Source organism: Sparus aurata, chromosome 21 (assembly GCF_900880675.1).
Source record: "Sparus aurata chromosome 21, fSpaAur1.1, whole genome shotgun sequence".
Lineage (NCBI taxonomy): Eukaryota > Metazoa > Chordata > Actinopteri > Spariformes > Sparidae > Sparus > Sparus aurata.
In genome coordinates, this window is record NC_044207.1 from 30,453,716 (window position 1) to 30,472,045 (window position 18,330).

Sequence of the window (18,330 nt, forward strand, 5' to 3'; positions counted from 1 at the left end):
CCCCCCCAACCCAACACGTGTCATGAGTGATGACTGGCCATGACATGTTCTCTTACCCCAACCAGTCGGGGGATGTGACCAACCCTAGGTATCTCACTTTGGCAGGATTTCTGTAAAAAGTTGGTACTTTTCAGTCTTTTTATAGGTCTCTATAGGCTCCAAATGGCCTGAAACGTGGTCCTAGACAGTTTCTGGAAGAATGTCTTGGAGTCTGACACTTAGTGAAATTTCTGAAAAAGATCGAAATTTTTAGTTGTCCAAATTTGACAAGTGAGTAGTCTATCTGCAAGAGAATTCAACGCTGAATCCAACGCAACAAGTCCCCTGTCTCTACGAGGTTCCTATCAAAAGTTATCGGACTAAGTAAGTCGGACGAAATCAGTACCTTCTTAAGTTCATATCTCCGGAACCGCTGGTCCAACTGGGGCGGTCCTGGTGTCTATGGAAAGGTCTCGACGAGACGAACAAAAGCCGACAGGTCTCAGCTCTGTCAGACGTTCCTGGACCGAGATACGGCCGTTTGAAGGAGCCGGCGCATGCCTCAAACACTTGGGCATATTTCAAGCTACTTTCACTTCTCTTCAAACGGTTATAACTCCGGATAAGAAGGGGCTAGGAGGGAACCAAGGACATGTACGGCTTCAGCACGGGCCAGACTATACAGTCAGACACATTGCACAGTGTTTCCAAACACTTTGGCCCAAAGTTGCTCCCATCAAGACGGGACTGACATAGGCCGACTCTACGCGGCCCAAAACGCGCTCCTACCAAGTTTCAGAAATTTTCATTTTGGCTGTGACACTTAGTGAAATTTGCCAATTTTCCCAAATTTCAAAACGGCCATATCTCCGGACAGGAAGGAGATAGAGACTCCATTCCAAGTGCGTTGGAAAGCCCGTGGCAACATTTGGGGGGGTAGCCAAAGTCTCGTTCACTGGACCGGCCGGGAACATTAATGACCGGGCAGCCAAAGTCGGCCGGCCGCCGACCTTTAAAATCGCGATATCTCCGGAACGGAAGGAGATAGAGACTCCATTCCAAGTGCGTTGGAAAGCCCGTGGCCACATTTGGGGGGGTAGCCAAAGTCCCGTAGCTGACATCCTTAAAGCTCTCCCGCCCAATTTTTACAATGGCCGCTTATGGGCGAATTTTAAAATCGCGATATCTCCGGAACGGAAGGAGATAGAGACTCCATTCCAAGTGCGTTGGAAAGCCCCTGGCCACATTTGGGGGGGGTAGGCAAAGTCTCGTTCACTGGACCGGCCGGGAACATTAATGACCGGGCACCCAAAGTCGGCCGGCCGAAGACCTTTGAAATCGCCTTTTCTCCGCACGGGAACGTCCGAAAGACCGCCTGTGGCCGGATTTTAAAATCGCAATATCTCCGGAACGGAATGAGATAGAGACTTAATTCCAACTGTTTCGGACAGCCAGGGGCCACATTTGGGGGGGTAGGCAAAGTCTCGTTCACTGGACCGGCCGGGAACATTAATGACCGGCAGGCCATTGTTTTTTCGCCAACTTCCCGAACTCCGATTCCAAATCCGAAGCCACCAGCGGCCTCGGGGGGGTCTGCGGTTTCCGAATATATGACTCTTTTCACTCTAGGACCCCGGGAACCTTAATGACCGGGCACCTCAGGGTGGCACTCATCCCTATTTCCGAACCCTAACCCAACCCTAACCCGACCCTAACCCCTAACCCTAAGCCCACTAACCCGACCCCGAACCCTAACCTAACCCCTAACCCTAACCCGAACCCTAACCCTAACCCGAACCCCTAACCCTAACCCGAAACCCTAGACCCGAACCTAACCCCTAACCCTAACCTAACCCCCTAACCCAACCCAATTGATTGAACACTAAACCCAACCCAATTTGATCTGGCCCTAATCCTAATTTGATTCCCAACCCCAATCTTGGCCCCCAAACCCTAGTCTTGGCCCCCAAACCCTAGTCTTGGCCCGTAGAACGACCCTAGAGGTCCCCTTAGCTACCGTATATAGCCACCCAAAACCCCAATTAAGGCAAAATTATACGTGGTACGAAAGTTTAGGTTAAATAAAACAAACACCGGTCAAAGAAAAAGGATGGAAGTCAAGTAAAGGGAAAGGAAACAAAGAGGGAACAAGGAAAAGAAAGGAGGGTTAATAAATTATTATAAATACAATAAATACAAATTCATGATTAAAACTATTATAAATACTATAAATATATAATAAAATTCATGGGGTAATACAATACAATTCATTTGGATTAAAAACAAGTAGTTTAAAAACAAGTCAGTTCATAAAAGTAAATACACTAATTCTAAAACCTAAATTTGATGGATAAAAACAGAGTATAAAAAGGAGACACATAATAGAGTTCATTCAGTTTGGCGGGGAACTTCGAGGGAGCAACATCTCCCCTAAGGAATTACAAGAGCACTTACCTGTATGTCGGCCTAGCCTGAGGAAGTCCTAATCCGGACGAAACGTCGTGAGCGCCACCTAAAGACATACAGAGAAAAGAACAAACAGGTTAACCAACTAAAACTAAGGGAGGGAATAAGAAACTATACCAAATTAAAGCCAAACAATAAAAAATAAACTATATGGCATTGTTGCCAAATTTTTGGAAGCCCCACCACTTTTGGGTAGGGGAAATTTCATTGTAAATAAATAGATTACAAACAACTATGTTAACTAAACTTAAAACCAAGTATTGGATACCAAATTCATTATAAATAAATACATTAAAAACAATTATTATATAAATACACCGCTTAACCTAAACCTAAATAGAAGAAGATGGGGATGAGGAAGTGGTCATCCATATGGAGGACAGTGCATCGGGGGACAGGTAGCTAACCTGTCTCCTTTTTTCTTTCCTAACCTAACTCGCCAGTGCCCCTATGGGTATATGGCTAGTCCTCTCCCCCCATAGTCATAAGCTAAGTTAAGCTAGCCCTGGCCACTATTCTTACCCCAACCCAATTGGACCTGGCCCTAAACCCAACCCAATTTGATTGAACACTAAACCCAACCCAATTTGATCTGGCCCTAATCCTAATTTGATTCCCAACCCCAATCTTGGCCCCCAAACCCTAGTCTTGGCCCGTAGAACGACCCTAGAGGTCCCCTTAGCTACCGTATATAGCCACCCAAAACCCCAATTAAGGCAAAATATATACGTGGTACGAAAGTTTAGGTTAAATAAAACAAACACCGGTCAAAGAAAAAGGATGGAAGTCAAGTAAAGGGAAAGGAAACAAAGAGGGAACAAGGAAAAGAAAGGAGGGTTAATAAATTATTATAAATACAATAAATACAAATTCATGATTAAAACTATTATAAATACTATAAATATATAATAAAATTCATGGGGTAATACAATACAATTCATTTGGATTAAAAACAAGTAGTTTAAAAACAAGTCAGTTCATAAAAGTAAATACACTAATTCTAAAACCTAAATTTGATGGATAAAAACAGAGTATAAAAAGGAGACACATAATAGAGTTCATTCAGTTTGGCGGGGAACTTCGAGGGAGCAACATCTCCCCTAAGGAATTACAAGAGCACTTACCTGTATGTCGGCCTAGCCTGAGGAAGTCCTAATCCGGACGAAACGTCGTGAGCGCCACCTAAAGACATACAGAGAAAAGAACAAACAGGTTAACCAACTAAAACTAAGGGAGGGAATAAGAAACTATACCAAATTAAAGCCAAACAATAAAAAATAAACTATATGGCATTGTTGCCAAATTTTTGGAAGCCCCACCACTTTTGGGTAGGGGAAATTTCATTGTAAATAAATAGATTACAAACAACTATGTTAACTAAACTTAAAACCAAGTATTGGATACCAAATTCATTATAAATAAATACATTAAAAACAATTATTATATAAATACACCGCTTAACCTAAACCTAAATAGAAGAAGATGGGGATGAGGAAGTGGTCATCCATATGGAGGACAGTGCATCGGGGGACAGGTAGCTAACCTGTCTCCTTTTTTCTTTCCTAACCTAACTCGCCAGTGCCCCTATGGGTATATGGCTAGTCCTCTCCCCCCATAGTCATAAGCTAAGTTAAGCTAGCCCTGGCCACTATTCTTACCCCAACCCAATTGGACCTGGCCCTAAACCCAACCCAATTTGATTGAACACTAAACCCAACCCAATTTGATCTGGCCCTAATCCTAATTTGATTCCCAACCCCAATCTTGGCCCCCAAACCCTAGTCTTGGCCCGTAGAACGACCCTAGAGGTCCCCTTAGCTACCGTATATAGCCACCCAAAACCCCAATTAAGGCAAAATATATACGTGGTACGAAAGTTTAGGTTAAATAAAACAAACACCGGTCAAAGAAAAAGGATGGAAGTCAAGTAAAGGGAAAGGAAACAAAGAGGGAACAAGGAAAAGAAAGGAGGGTTAATAAATTATTATAAATACAATAAATACAAATTCATGATTAAAACTATTATAAATACTATAAATATATAATAAAATTCATGGGGTAATACAATACAATTCATTTGGATTAAAAACAAGTAGTTTAAAAACAAGTCAGTTCATAAAAGTAAATACACTAATTCTAAAACCTAAATTTGATGGATAAAAACAGAGTATAAAAAGGAGACACATAATAGAGTTCATTCAGTTTGGCGGGGAACTTCGAGGGAGCAACATCTCCCCTAAGGAATTACAAGAGCACTTACCTGTATGTCGGCCTAGCCTGAGGAAGTCCTAATCCGGACGAAACGTCGTGAGCGCCACCTAAAGACATACAGAGAAAAGAACAAACAGGTTAACCAACTAAAACTAAGGGAGGGAATAAGAAACTATACCAAATTAAAGCCAAACAATAAAAATAAACTATATGGCATTGTTGCCAAATTTTTGGAAGCCCCACCACTTTTGGGTAGGGGAAATTTCATTGTAAATAAATAGATTACAAACAACTATGTTAACTAAACTTAAAACCAAGTATTGGATACCAAATTCATTATAAATAAATACATTAAAAACAATTATTATATAAATACACCGCTTAACCTAAACCTAAATAGAAGAAGATGGGGATGAGGAAGTGGTCATCCATATGGAGGACAGTGCATCGGGGGACAGGTAGCTAACCTGTCTCCTTTTTTCTTTCCTAACCTAACTCGCCAGTGCCCCTATGGGTATATGGCTAGTCCTCTCCCCCCATAGTCATAAGCTAAGTTAAGCTAGCCCTGGCCACTATTCTTACCCCAACCCAATTGGACCTGGCCCTAAACCCAACCCAATTGATTGAACACTAAACCCAACCCAATTTGATCTGGCCCTAATCCTAATTTGATTCCCAACCCCAATCTTGGCCCCCAAACCCTAGTCTTGGCCCGTAGAACGACCCTAGAGGTCCCCTTAGCTACCGTATATAGCCACCCAAAACCCCAATTAAGGCAAAATATATACGTGGTACGAAAGTTTAGGTTAAATAAAACAAACACCGGTCAAAGAAAAAGGATGGAAGTCAAGTAAAGGGAAAGGAAACAAAGAGGGAACAAGGAAAAGAAAGGAGGGTTAATAAATTATTATAAATACAATAAATACAAATTCATGATTAAAACTATTATAAATACTATAAATATATAATAAAATTCATGGGGTAATACAATACAATTCATTTGGATTAAAAACAAGTAGTTTAAAAACAAGTCAGTTCATAAAAGTAAATACACTAATTCTAAAACCTAAATTTGATGGATAAAAACAGAGTATAAAAAGGAGACACATAATAGAGTTCATTCAGTTTGGCGGGGAACTTCGAGGGAGCAACATCTCCCCTAAGGAATTACAAGAGCACTTACCTGTATGTCGGCCTAGCCTGAGGAAGTCCTAATCCGGACGAAACGTCGTGAGCGCCACCTAAAGACATACAGAGAAAAGAACAAACAGGTTAACCAACTAAAACTAAGGGAGGGAATAAGAAACTATACCAAATTAAAGCCAAACAATACAAAATAAACTATATGGCATTGTTGCCAAATTTTTGGAAGCCCCACCACTTTTGGGTAGGGGAATTTCATTGTAAATAAATAGATTACAAAACAACTATGTTAACTAAACTTAAAACCAAGTATTGGATACCAAATTCATTATAAATAAATACATTACAAACAATTATTATATAAATACACCGCTTAACCTAAACCTAAATAGAAGAAGATGGGGATGAGGAAGTGGTCATCCATATGGAGGACAGTGCATCGGGGGACAGGTAGCTAACCTGTCTCCTTTTTTCTTTCCTAACCTAACCCTAACCCTAACCCTACCCTAACCCTAACCCTACCCTAACCCTAACCCTAACCCCTACCCTAACCCGCTCTAAACTATTTCTAAAAATGTAACTCTTCTAAAAACACAAGCTTTTAAAAGACAAGTGGCTAGTGTAGTGTAGCACAGGAGGGACACACCCCGCAGCTGGCGTAACTGCGGCGGGACTTCCTTGGGTGAGGGTGTCTTGTGGTAAGCCGTCGAAACACCCTGAGACCTCGAGGCGCACAACTGAAGATGTGTCCCAGTGATTACAGGCTTTGCACATCATCAATCGGAATTCCCCCAAGGGGTTTTTTCGCTGTTGGGGCATCGCGGGCCGACATACAGGCCCACGTTCCCTTAAATTCAGATAAAAGTGGAAATGTCTGTCCCGGTGTAGTGGGGCTATTCCTCCTGCCTTCCGTTATCATTGAGCTCTTCCTTGCACCCACCACATTCTCTCCTGGGGCTCTGCACATCAGACACATGCAGCCAGATCCCCCGTTACGGCTGTGTGTGCTCCCGGTGTCTGAGCTAATGGGAGGGATTCAGGTATAACAGGAGTGCCGGGAGGGCTCATGCTAGCTTGGGCGGAGGACTTGCACTAGTTCCCTGCACTGTTCAGAGTATTCCATTTGGGCGGTTCGTGACACGATGACACTTCCAAGCATTGTCCTAACTCACTGAGCGAGCGACACTTTGTCATTAGGGACTAATACTTTCCTACATAATCATAAAATCTCTAATGCTTTACCAGTGAGCACTGACTTTGCATGTCATCACTCGAAATTCCCCCTGGGTTTTTCGCTTTTGGAGCATCGCGGGCCGACATACAGGCCCACGTTCTCTTAAATTCAGACAACAGGTGGAAATGTCTGTCACGATGTCTGAGGGACCATTCCTGCTCCCTTTGGGATGACAGGCAGTGGTCTCCAGCATTGTTCAGAGTATTCCACTTGTGCCGTATCCTGCCATGATGACACCTCTGGCACTGTCTTGCTCACTGTCTTATTTGACAACTCCAATTGTCTGCAATGTGGTTTTTTTGCCTTTACTGTTGCTGTGTTGTCTTCCTTTGTTTTGCCAGTCTTTGTAACCTTTTTTTTATATAGCCACACCTGTTGGTTATCCTAAACTTAACCACTCCCCTTCTGCATGCCTAATCCCAACCTTCTCCTCCCTTTTGAGCTTGACACCGACCACGCCTGAGCCAGGATTTTGTATTAGACTAATTTAAATAACTTTCAGCCACTGGCCTTTCTAGTGTGCTTTTGATTTTGACAGGTCACTGTGAATGCAGGGTCGCTCCATGCGTCCCCCCTCTCCACCTACTCTTCCTCTATCTGTTCTCCTCTCCTCTGTCATGGGTCATGCAAGCAAGTGGGCGGTGGGATGGGGACTAACTTGCGCCGGCCAGCGCCTTGCCTCTGTCTCTCTACACCAAACTATGTTGTCGTTGGGCAACATAGGGAGAGACTCTGAGTAATTCATTACTCCACCTAACCCTACCCTACCCTAACCCCCCCCTAACCCTTCGCTGCCCTAACCTTAACCCTAACCCCCAACCCAACACGTGTCATGAGTGATGACTGGCCATGCCATGTTCTCTTACCCCAACCAGTCGGGGGATGTGACCAACCCTAGGTATCTCACTTTGGCAGGTTTCTGTAAAAAGTTGGTACTTTTCAGTCTTTTTATAGGTCTCTATAGGCTCCTAATGGCCTGAAACGTGGTCCTAGACAGTTTCTGGAAGAATGTCTTGGAGTCTGACACTTAGTGAAATTTCTGAAAAAGATCGAAATTTTTAGTTGTCCAAATTTGACAAGTGAGTAGTCTATCTGCACGAGAATTCAACGCTGAATCCAACGCAACAAGTCCCCTGTCTCTACGAGGTTCCTATCAAAAGTTATCGGACTAAGTAAGTCGGACGAAATCAGTACCTTCTTAAGTTCATATCTCCGGAAGCGCTGGTCCAACTGGGGCGGTCCTGGTGTCTATGGAAAGGTCTCGACGAGACGAACAAAAGCCGACAGGTCTCAGCTCTGTCAGACGTTCCTGGACCGAGATACGGCCGTTTGAAGGAGCCGGCGCATGCCTCAAACACTTGGGCATATTTCAAGCTACTTTCACTTCTCTTCAAACGGTTATAACTCCGGATAAGAAGGGGCTAGGAGGGAACCAAGGACATGTACGGCTTCAGCACGGGCCAGACTATACAGTCAGACACATTGCACAGTGTTTCCAAACACTTTGGCCCAAAGTTGCTCCCATCAAGATGGGACTGACATAGGCCGACTCTACGCGGCCCAAAACGCGCTCCTACCAAGTTTCAGAAATTTTCATTTTGGCTGTGACACTTAGTGAAATTTGCCAATTTCCCCAAATTTCAAAACGGCCATATCTCCGGACAGGAAGGAGATAGAGACTCCATTCCAAGTGCGTTGGAAAGCCCGTGGCAACATTTGGGGGGGTAGCCAAAGTCTCGTTCACTGGACCGGCCGGGAACATTAATGACCGGGCAGCCAAAGTCGGCCGGTCGCCGACCTTTAAAATCGCGATATCTCCGGAACGGAAGGAGATAGAGACTCCATTCCAAGTGCGTTGGAAAGCCCGTGGCCACATTTGGGGGGGTAGCCAAAGTCCCGTAGCTGACATCCTTAAAGCTCTCCCGCCCAATTTTTACAATGGCCGCTTATGGGCGAATTTTAAAATCGCGATATCTCCGGAATGGAAGGAGATAGAGACTCCATTCCAAGTGCGTTGGAAAGCCCCTGGCCACATTTGGGGGGGTAGGCAAAGTCTCGTTCACTGGACCGGCCGGGAACATTAATGACCGGGCACCCAAAGTCGGCCGGCCAAAGACCTTTGAAATCGCCTTTTCTCCGCACGGGAACGTCCGAAAGACCGCCTGTGGCCGGATTTTAAAATCGCAATATCTCCGGAACGGAATGAGATAGAGACTTAATTCCAACTGTTTCGGACAGCCAGGGGCCACATTTGGGGGGGTAGGCAAAGTCTCGTTCACTGGACCGGCCGGGAACATTAATGACCGGCAGGCCATTGTTTTTTTCGCCAACTTCCCGAACTCCGATTCCAAATCCGAAGCCACCAGCGGCCTCGGGGGGGTCTGCGGTTTCCGAATATATGACTCTTTTCACTCTAGGACCCCGGGAACCTTAATGACCGGGCACCTCCAGGGTGGCACTCATCCCTATTTCCTAACCCTAACCCTAACCCTAACCCTAACCCCTAACCCTAACCCTAACCCTAACCCTAACCCTAACCCTAACCCTAACCCCTAACCCTAACCCTAACCCTAACCCTAACCCTAACCCTAACCCTAACCCTAACCCCTAACCCTAACCCTAACCCTAACCCTAAACCCAACCCAATTGATTGAACACTAAACCCAACCCAATTTGATCTGGCCCTAATCCTAATTTGATTCCCAACCCCAATCTTGGCCCCCAAACCCTAGTCTTGGCCCGTAGAACGACCCTAGAGGTCCCCTTAGCTACCGTATATAGCCACCCAAAACCCCAATTAAGGCAAAATATATACGTGGTACGAAAGTTTAGGTTAAATAAAACAAACACCGGTCAAAGAAAAAGGATGGAAGTCAAGTAAAGGGAAAGGAAACAAAGAGGGAACAAGGAAAAGAAAGGAGGGTTAATAAATTATTATAAATACAATAAATACAAATTCATGATTAAAACTATTATAAATACTATAAATATATAATAAAATTCATGGGGTAATACAATACAATTCATTTGGATTAAAAACAAGTAGTTTAAAAACAAGTCAGTTCATAAAAGTAAATACACTAATTCTAAAACCTAAATTTGATGGATAAAAACAGAGTATAAAAAGGAGACACATAATAGAGTTCATTCAGTTTGGCGGGGAACTTCGAGGGAGCAACATCTCCCCTAAGGAATTACAAGAGCACTTACCTGTATGTCGGCCTAGCCTGAGGAAGTCCTAATCCGGACGAAACGTCGTGAGCGCCACCTAAAGACATACAGAGAAAAGAACAAACAGGTTAACCAACTAAAACTAAGGGAGGGAATAAGAAACTATACCAAATTAAAGCCAAACAATACAAAATAAACTATATGGCATTGTTGCCAAATTTTTGGAAGCCCCACCACTTTTGGGTAGGGGAAATTTCATTGTAAATAAATAGATTACAAACAACTATGTTAACTAAACTTAAAACCAAGTATTGGATACCAAATTCATTATAAATAAATACATTACAAACAATTATTATATAAATACACCGCTTAACCTAAACCTAAATAGAAGAAGATGGGGATGAGGAAGTGGTCATCCATATGGAGGACAGTGCATCGGGGGACAGGTAGCTAACCTGTCTCCTTTTTTCTTTCCTAACCTAACTCGCCAGTGCCCCTATGGGTATATGGCTAGTCCTCTCCCCCCATAGTCATAAGCTAAGTTAAGCTAGCCCTGGCCACTATTCTTACCCCAACCCAATTGGACCTGGCCCTAAACCCAACCCAATTGATTGAACACTAAACCCAACCCAATTTGATCTGGCCCTAATCCTAATTTGATTCCCAACCCCAATCTTGGCCCCCAAACCCTAGTCTTGGCCCGTAGAACGACCCTAGAGGTCCCCTTAGCTACCGTATATAGCCACCCAAAACCCCAATTAAGGCAAAATATATACGTGGTACGAAAGTTTAGGTTAAATAAAACAAACACCGGTCAAAGAAAAAGGATGGAAGTCAAGTAAAGGGAAAGGAAACAAAGAGGGAACAAGGAAAAGAAAGGAGGGTTAATAAATTATTATAAATACAATAAATACAAATTCATGATTAAAACTATTATAAATACTATAAATATATAATAAAATTCATGGGGTAATACAATACAATTCATTTGGATTAAAAACAAGTAGTTTAAAAACAAGTCAGTTCATAAAAGTAAATACACTAATTCTAAAACCTAAATTTGATGGATAAAAACAGAGTATAAAAAGGAGACACATAATAGAGTTCATTCAGTTTGGCGGGGAACTTCGAGGGAGCAACATCTCCCCTAAGGAATTACAAGAGCACTTACCTGTATGTCGGCCTAGCCTGAGGAAGTCCTAATCCGGACGAAACGTCGTGAGCGCCACCTAAAGACATACAGAGAAAAGAACAAACAGGTTAACCAACTAAAACTAAGGGAGGGAATAAGAAACTATACCAAATTAAAGCCAAACAATAAAAAATAAACTATATGGCATTGTTGCCAAATTTTTGGAAGCCCCACCACTTTTGGGTAGGGGAAATTTCATTGTAAATAAATAGATTACAAACAACTATGTTAACTAAACTTAAAACCAAGTATTGGATACCAAATTCATTATAAATAAATACATTAAAAACAATTATTATATAAATACACCGCTTAACCTAAACCTAAATAGAAGAAGATGGGGATGAGGAAGTGGTCATCCATATGGAGGACAGTGCATCGGGGGACAGGTAGCTAACCTGTCTCCTTTTTTCTTTCCTAACCTAACTCGCCAGTGCCCCTATGGGTATATGGCTAGTCCTCTCCCCCCATAGTCATAAGCTAAGTTAAGCTAGCCCTGGCCACTATTCTTACCCCAACCCAATTGGACCTGGCCCTAAACCCAACCCAATTTGATTGAACACTAAACCCAACCCAATTTGATCTGGCCCTAATCCTAATTTGATTCCCAACCCCAATCTTGGCCCCCAAACCCTAGTCTTGGCCCGTAGAACGACCCTAGAGGTCCCCTTAGCTACCGTATATAGCCACCCAAAACCCCAATTAAGGCAAAATATATACGTGGTACGAAAGTTTAGGTTAAATAAAACAAACACCGGTCAAAGAAAAAGGATGGAAGTCAAGTAAAGGGAAAGGAAACAAAGAGGGAACAAGGAAAAGAAAGGAGGGTTAATAAATTATTATAAATACAATAAATACAAATTCATGATTAAAACTATTATAAATACTATAAATATATAATAAAATTCATGGGGTAATACAATACAATTCATTTGGATTAAAAACAAGTAGTTTAAAAACAAGTCAGTTCATAAAAGTAAATACACTAATTCTAAAACCTAAATTTGATGGATAAAAACAGAGTATAAAAAGGAGACACATAATAGAGTTCATTCAGTTTGGCGGGGAACTTCGAGGGAGCAACATCTCCCCTAAGGAATTACAAGAGCACTTACCTGTATGTCGGCCTAGCCTGAGGAAGTCCTAATCCGGACGAAACGTCGTGAGCGCCACCTAAAGACATACAGAGAAAAGAACAAACAGGTTAACCAACTAAAACTAAGGGAGGGAATAAGAAACTATACCAAATTAAAGCCAAACAATAAAAAATAAACTATATGGCATTGTTGCCAAATTTTTGGAAGCCCCACCACTTTTGGGTAGGGGAAATTTCATTGTAAATAAATAGATTACAAACAACTATGTTAACTAAACTTAAAACCAAGTATTGGATACCAAATTCATTATAAATAAATACATTAAAAACAATTATTATATAAATACACCGCTTAACCTAAACCTAAATAGAAGAAGATGGGGATGAGGAAGTGGTCATCCATATGGAGGACAGTGCATCGGGGGACAGGTAGCTAACCTGTCTCCTTTTTTCTTTCCTAACCTAACTCGCCAGTGCCCCTATGGGTATATGGCTAGTCCTCTCCCCCCATAGTCATAAGCTAAGTTAAGCTAGCCCTGGCCACTATTCTTACCCCAACCCAATTGGACCTGGCCCTAAACCCAACCCAATTGATTGAACACTAAACCCAACCCAATTTGATCTGGCCCTAATCCTAATTTGATTCCCAACCCCAATCTTGGCCCCCAAACCCTAGTCTTGGCCCGTAGAACGACCCTAGAGGTCCCCTTAGCTACCGTATATAGCCACCCAAAACCCCAATTAAGGCAAAATATATACGTGGTACGAAAGTTTAGGTTAAATAAAACAAACACCGGTCAAAGAAAAAGGATGGAAGTCAAGTAAAGGGAAAGGAAACAAAGAGGGAACAAGGAAAAGAAAGGAGGGTTAATAAATTATTATAAATACAATAAATACAAATTCATGATTAAAACTATTATAAATACTATAAATATATAATAAAATTCATGGGGTAATACAATACAATTCATTTGGATTAAAAACAAGTAGTTTAAAAACAAGTCAGTTCATAAAAGTAAATACACTAATTCTAAAACCTAAATTTGATGGATAAAAACAGAGTATAAAAAGGAGACACATAATAGAGTTCATTCAGTTTGGCGGGGAACTTCGAGGGAGCAACATCTCCCCTAAGGAATTACAAGAGCACTTACCTGTATGTCGGCCTAGCCTGAGGAAGTCCTAATCCGGACGAAACGTCGTGAGCGCCACCTAAAGACATACAGAGAAAAGAACAAACAGGTTAACCAACTAAAACTAAGGGAGGGAATAAGAAACTATACCAAATTAAAGCCAAACAATACAAAATAAACTATATGGCATTGTTGCCAAATTTTTGGAAGCCCCACCACTTTTGGGTAGGGGAAATTTCATTGTAAATAAATAGATTACAAACAACTATGTTAACTAAACTTAAAACCAAGTATTGGATACCAAATTCATTATAAATAAATACATTACAAACAATTATTATATAAATACACCGCTTAACCTAAACCTAAATAGAAGAAGATGGGGATGAGGAAGTGGTCATCCATATGGAGGACAGTGCATCGGGGGACAGGTAGCTAACCTGTCTCCTTTTTTCTTTCCTAACCTAACCCTAACCCTAACCCTACCCTAACCCTAACCCTACCCTAACCCTAACCCTAACCCCTACCCTAACCCGCTCTAAACTATTTCTAAAAATGTAACTCTTCTAAAAACACAAGCTTTTAAAAGACAAGTGGCTAGTGTAGTGTAGCACAGGAGGGACACACCCCGCAGCTGGCGTAACTGCGGCGGGACTTCCTTGGGTGAGGGTGTCTTGTGGTAAGCCGTCGAAACACCCTGAGACCTCGAGGCGCACAACTGAAGATGTGTCCCAGTGATTACAGGCTTTGCACATCATCAATCGGAATTCCCCCAAGGGGTTTTTTCGCTGTTGGGGCATCGCGGGCCGACATACAGGCCCACGTTCCCTTAAATTCAGATAAAAGTGGAAATGTCTGTCCCGGTGTAGTGGGGCTATTCCTCCTGCCTTCCGTTATCATTGAGCTCTTCCTTGCACCCACCACATTCTCTCCTGGGGCTCTGCACATCAGACACATGCAGCCAGATCCCCCGTTACGGCTGTGTGTGCTCCCGGTGTCTGAGCTAATGGGAGGGATTCAGGTATAACAGGAGTGCCTGGAGGGCTCATGCTAGCTTGGGCGGAGGACTTGCACTAGTTCCCTGCACTGTTCAGAGTATTCCATTTGGGCGGTTCGTGACACGATGACACTTCCAAGCATTGTCCTAACTCACTGAGCGAGCGACACTTTGTCATTAGGGACTAATACTTTCCTACATAATCATAAAATCTCTAATGCTTTACCAGTGAGCACTGACTTTGCATGTCATCACTCGAAATTCCCCCTGGGTTTTTCGCTTTTGGAGCATCGCGGGCCGACATACAGGCCCACGTTCTCTTAAATTCAGACAACAGGTGGAAATGTCTGTCACGATGTCTGAGGGACCATTCCTGCTCCCTTTGGGATGACAGGCAGTGGTCTCCAGCATTGTTCAGAGTATTCCACTTGTGCCGTATCCTGCCATGATGACACCTCTGGCACTGTCTTGCTCACTGTCTTATTTGACAACTCCAATTGTCTGCAATGTGGTTTTTTGCCTTTACTGTTGCTGTGTTGTCTTCCTTTGTTTTGCCAGTCTTTGTAACCTTTTTTTTATATAGCCACACCTGTTGGTTATCCTAAACTTAACCACTCCCCTTCTGCATGCCTAATCCCAACCTTCTCCTCCCTTTTGAGCTTGACACCGACCACGCCTGAGCCAGGATTTTGTATTAGACTAATTTAAATAACTTTCAGCCACTGGCCTTTCTAGTGTGCTTTTGATTTTGACAGGTCACTGTGAATGCAGGGTCGCTCCATGCGTCCCCCCTCTCCACCTACTCTTCCTCTATCTGTTCTCCTCTCCTCTGTCATGGGTCATGCAAGCAAGTGGGCGGTGGGATGGGGACTAACTTGCGCCGGCCAGCGCCTTGCCTCTGTCTCTCTACACCAAACTATGTTGTCGTTGGGCAACATAGGGAGAGACTCTGAGTAATTCATTACTCCACCTAACCCTACCCTACCCTAACCCCCCCCTAACCCTTCGCTGCCCTAACCTTAACCCTAACCCCCAACCCAACACGTGTCATGAGTGATGACTGGCCATGCCATGTTCTCTTACCCCAACCAGTCGGGGGATGTGACCAACCCTAGGTATCTCACTTTGGCAGGTTTCTGTAAAAAGTTGGTACTTTTCAGTCTTTTTATAGGTCTCTATAGGCTCCTAATGGCCTGAAACGTGGTCCTAGACAGTTTCTGGAAGAATGTCTTGGAGTCTGACACTTAGTGAAATTTCTGAAAAAGATCGAAATTTTTAGTTGTCCAAATTTGACAAGTGAGTAGTCTATCTGCACGAGAATTCAACGCTGAATCCAACGCAACAAGTCCCCTGTCTCTACGAGGTTCCTATCAAAAGTTATCGGACTAAGTAAGTCGGACGAAATCAGTACCTTCTTAAGTTCATATCTCCGGAAGCGCTGGTCCAACTGGGGCGGTCCTGGTGTCTATGGAAAGGTCTCGACGAGACGAACAAAAGCCGACAGGTCTCAGCTCTGTCAGACGTTCCTGGACCGAGATACGGCCGTTTGAAGGAGCCGGCGCATGCCTCAAACACTTGGGCATATTTCAAGCTACTTTCACTTCTCTTCAAACGGTTATAACTCCGGATAAGAAGGGGCTAGGAGGGAACCAAGGACATGTACGGCTTCAGCACGGGCCAGACTATACAGTCAGACACATTGCACAGTGTTTCCAAACACTTTGGCCCAAAGTTGCTCCCATCAAGATGGGACTGACATAGGCCGACTCTACGCGGCCCAAAACGCGCTCCTACCAAGTTTCAGAAATTTTCATTTTGGCTGTGACACTTAGTGAAATTTGCCAATTTCCCCAAATTTCAAAACGGCCATATCTCCGGACAGGAAGGAGATAGAGACTCCATTCCAAGTGCGTTGGAAAGCCCGTGGCAACATTTGGGGGGGTAGCCAAAGTCTCGTTCACTGGACCGGCCGGGAACATTAATGACCGGGCAGCCAAAGTCGGCCGGTCGCCGACCTTTAAAATCGCGATATCTCCGGAACGGAAGGAGATAGAGACTCCATTCCAAGTGCGTTGGAAAGCCCGTGGCCACATTTGGGGGGGTAGCCAAAGTCCCGTAGCTGACATCCTTAAAGCTCTCCCGCCCAATTTTTACAATGGCCGCTTATGGGCGAATTTTAAAATCGCGATATCTCCGGAATGGAAGGAGATAGAGACTCCATTCCAAGTGCGTTGGAAAGCCCCTGGCCACATTTGGGGGGGTAGGCAAAGTCTCGTTCACTGGACCGGCCGGGAACATTAATGACCGGGCACCCAAAGTCGGCCGGCCAAAGACCTTTGAAATCGCCTTTTCTCCGCACGGGAACGTCCGAAAGACCGCCTGTGGCCGGATTTTAAAATCGCAATATCTCCGGAACGGAATGAGATAGAGACTTAATTCCAACTGTTTCGGACAGCCAGGGGCCACATTTGGGGGGGGTAGGCAAAGTCTCGTTCACTGGACCGGCCGGGAACATTAATGACCGGCAGGCCATTGTTTTTTCGCCAACTTCCCGAACTCCGATTCCAAATCCGAAGCCACCAGCGGCCTCGGGGGGGTCTGCGGTTTCCGAATATATGACTCTTTTCACTCTAGGACCCCGGGAACCTTAATGACCGGGCACCTCCAGGGTGGCACTCATCCCTATTTCCTACCCCCTAACCCTAACCCTAACCCCTAACCCTAACCCTAACCCCCTAACCCTAACCCTAACCCTAACCCCCTAACCCTAACCCTGACCCCTAACCAACAAGAGCTTCATCAAGTCATTTTGATCTCTAAACAACCTCTCAGTCACAAGGTAGGAGCTGCAATCACTTTTTGGCAGGTGAAACACTGCCTTTTTTGAGCTGTATAGGCCCTATGAGGTATTTCAACAGGTCAAAAGCACTGGATTGATCCAAATCTCTCCAATATAACCAACAAAGGCGTAATCAAGTCATTTTGATCTCGAAACAACCTGTCAGTCACAAGGTAGGAGCTGCAATCACTTTTTGGCAGGTGAAACACTGCCATTTTTGAGCTGTATAGGCCCTATGAGGTATTTCAACAGGTAAAAAGCACTGGATTGATCCAAATCTCTCCAATATAACCAACAAGAGCGTAATCAAGTCATTTTGATCTCGAAACAACCTGTCAGTCACAAGGTAGGAGCTGCAATCACTTTTTGGCAGGTGAAACACTGCCATTTTTGAGCTGTATAGGCCCTCTGAGGTATTTCAACAGGTCAAAAGCACTGGATTGATCCAGATCTCTCCAATATAACCAACAAGAGCCTAATCAAGTCATTTTGATCTCGAAACAACCTGTCAGTCACAAGATAGGAGCTGCAATCACTTTTTGGCAGGTGAAACACTGCCATTTTTGAGCTGTATTGGCCCTATGAGGTATTTCAACAGGTCAAAAGCACTGGATTGATCCAGATCTCTCCAATATAACCAACAAGAGCGTAATCAAGTCATTTTGATCTCGAAACAACCTGTCAGTCACAAGGTAGGAGCTGCAATCACTTTTTGGCAGGTGAAACACTGCCTTTTTTGAGCTGTATTGGCCCTATGAGGTATTTCAACAGGTCAAAAGCACTGGATTGATCCAAATCTCTCCAATATAACAACCAAGAGGGAATCAAGTCATTTTGATCTCGAAACAACCTGTCAGTCACAAGGT

General features: G+C 43.6%; 2 long non-coding RNA genes across 2 annotated transcripts; both read right to left on the reverse strand.

The window, feature by feature from the left end:
* Window positions 1–4,653: 4,653 nt before the first annotated feature.
* LOC115572217 (uncharacterized) lies at window positions 4,654–10,303 on the reverse strand. Its single transcript, XR_003982044.1, has 3 exons — window positions 10,244–10,303; window positions 5,840–5,897; window positions 4,654–4,763 (listed from the first exon to the last, which is right to left on the reverse strand). It is a non-coding gene; the product is annotated as an uncharacterized LOC115572217 (long non-coding RNA).
* Window positions 10,304–11,369: 1,066 nt separating this feature from the next.
* LOC115572218 (uncharacterized) lies at window positions 11,370–13,709 on the reverse strand. Its single transcript, XR_003982045.1, has 3 exons — window positions 13,650–13,709; window positions 12,515–12,572; window positions 11,370–11,436 (listed from the first exon to the last, which is right to left on the reverse strand). It is a non-coding gene; the product is annotated as an uncharacterized LOC115572218 (long non-coding RNA).
* Between the last annotated feature and the right edge of the window lie 4,621 nt (window positions 13,710–18,330).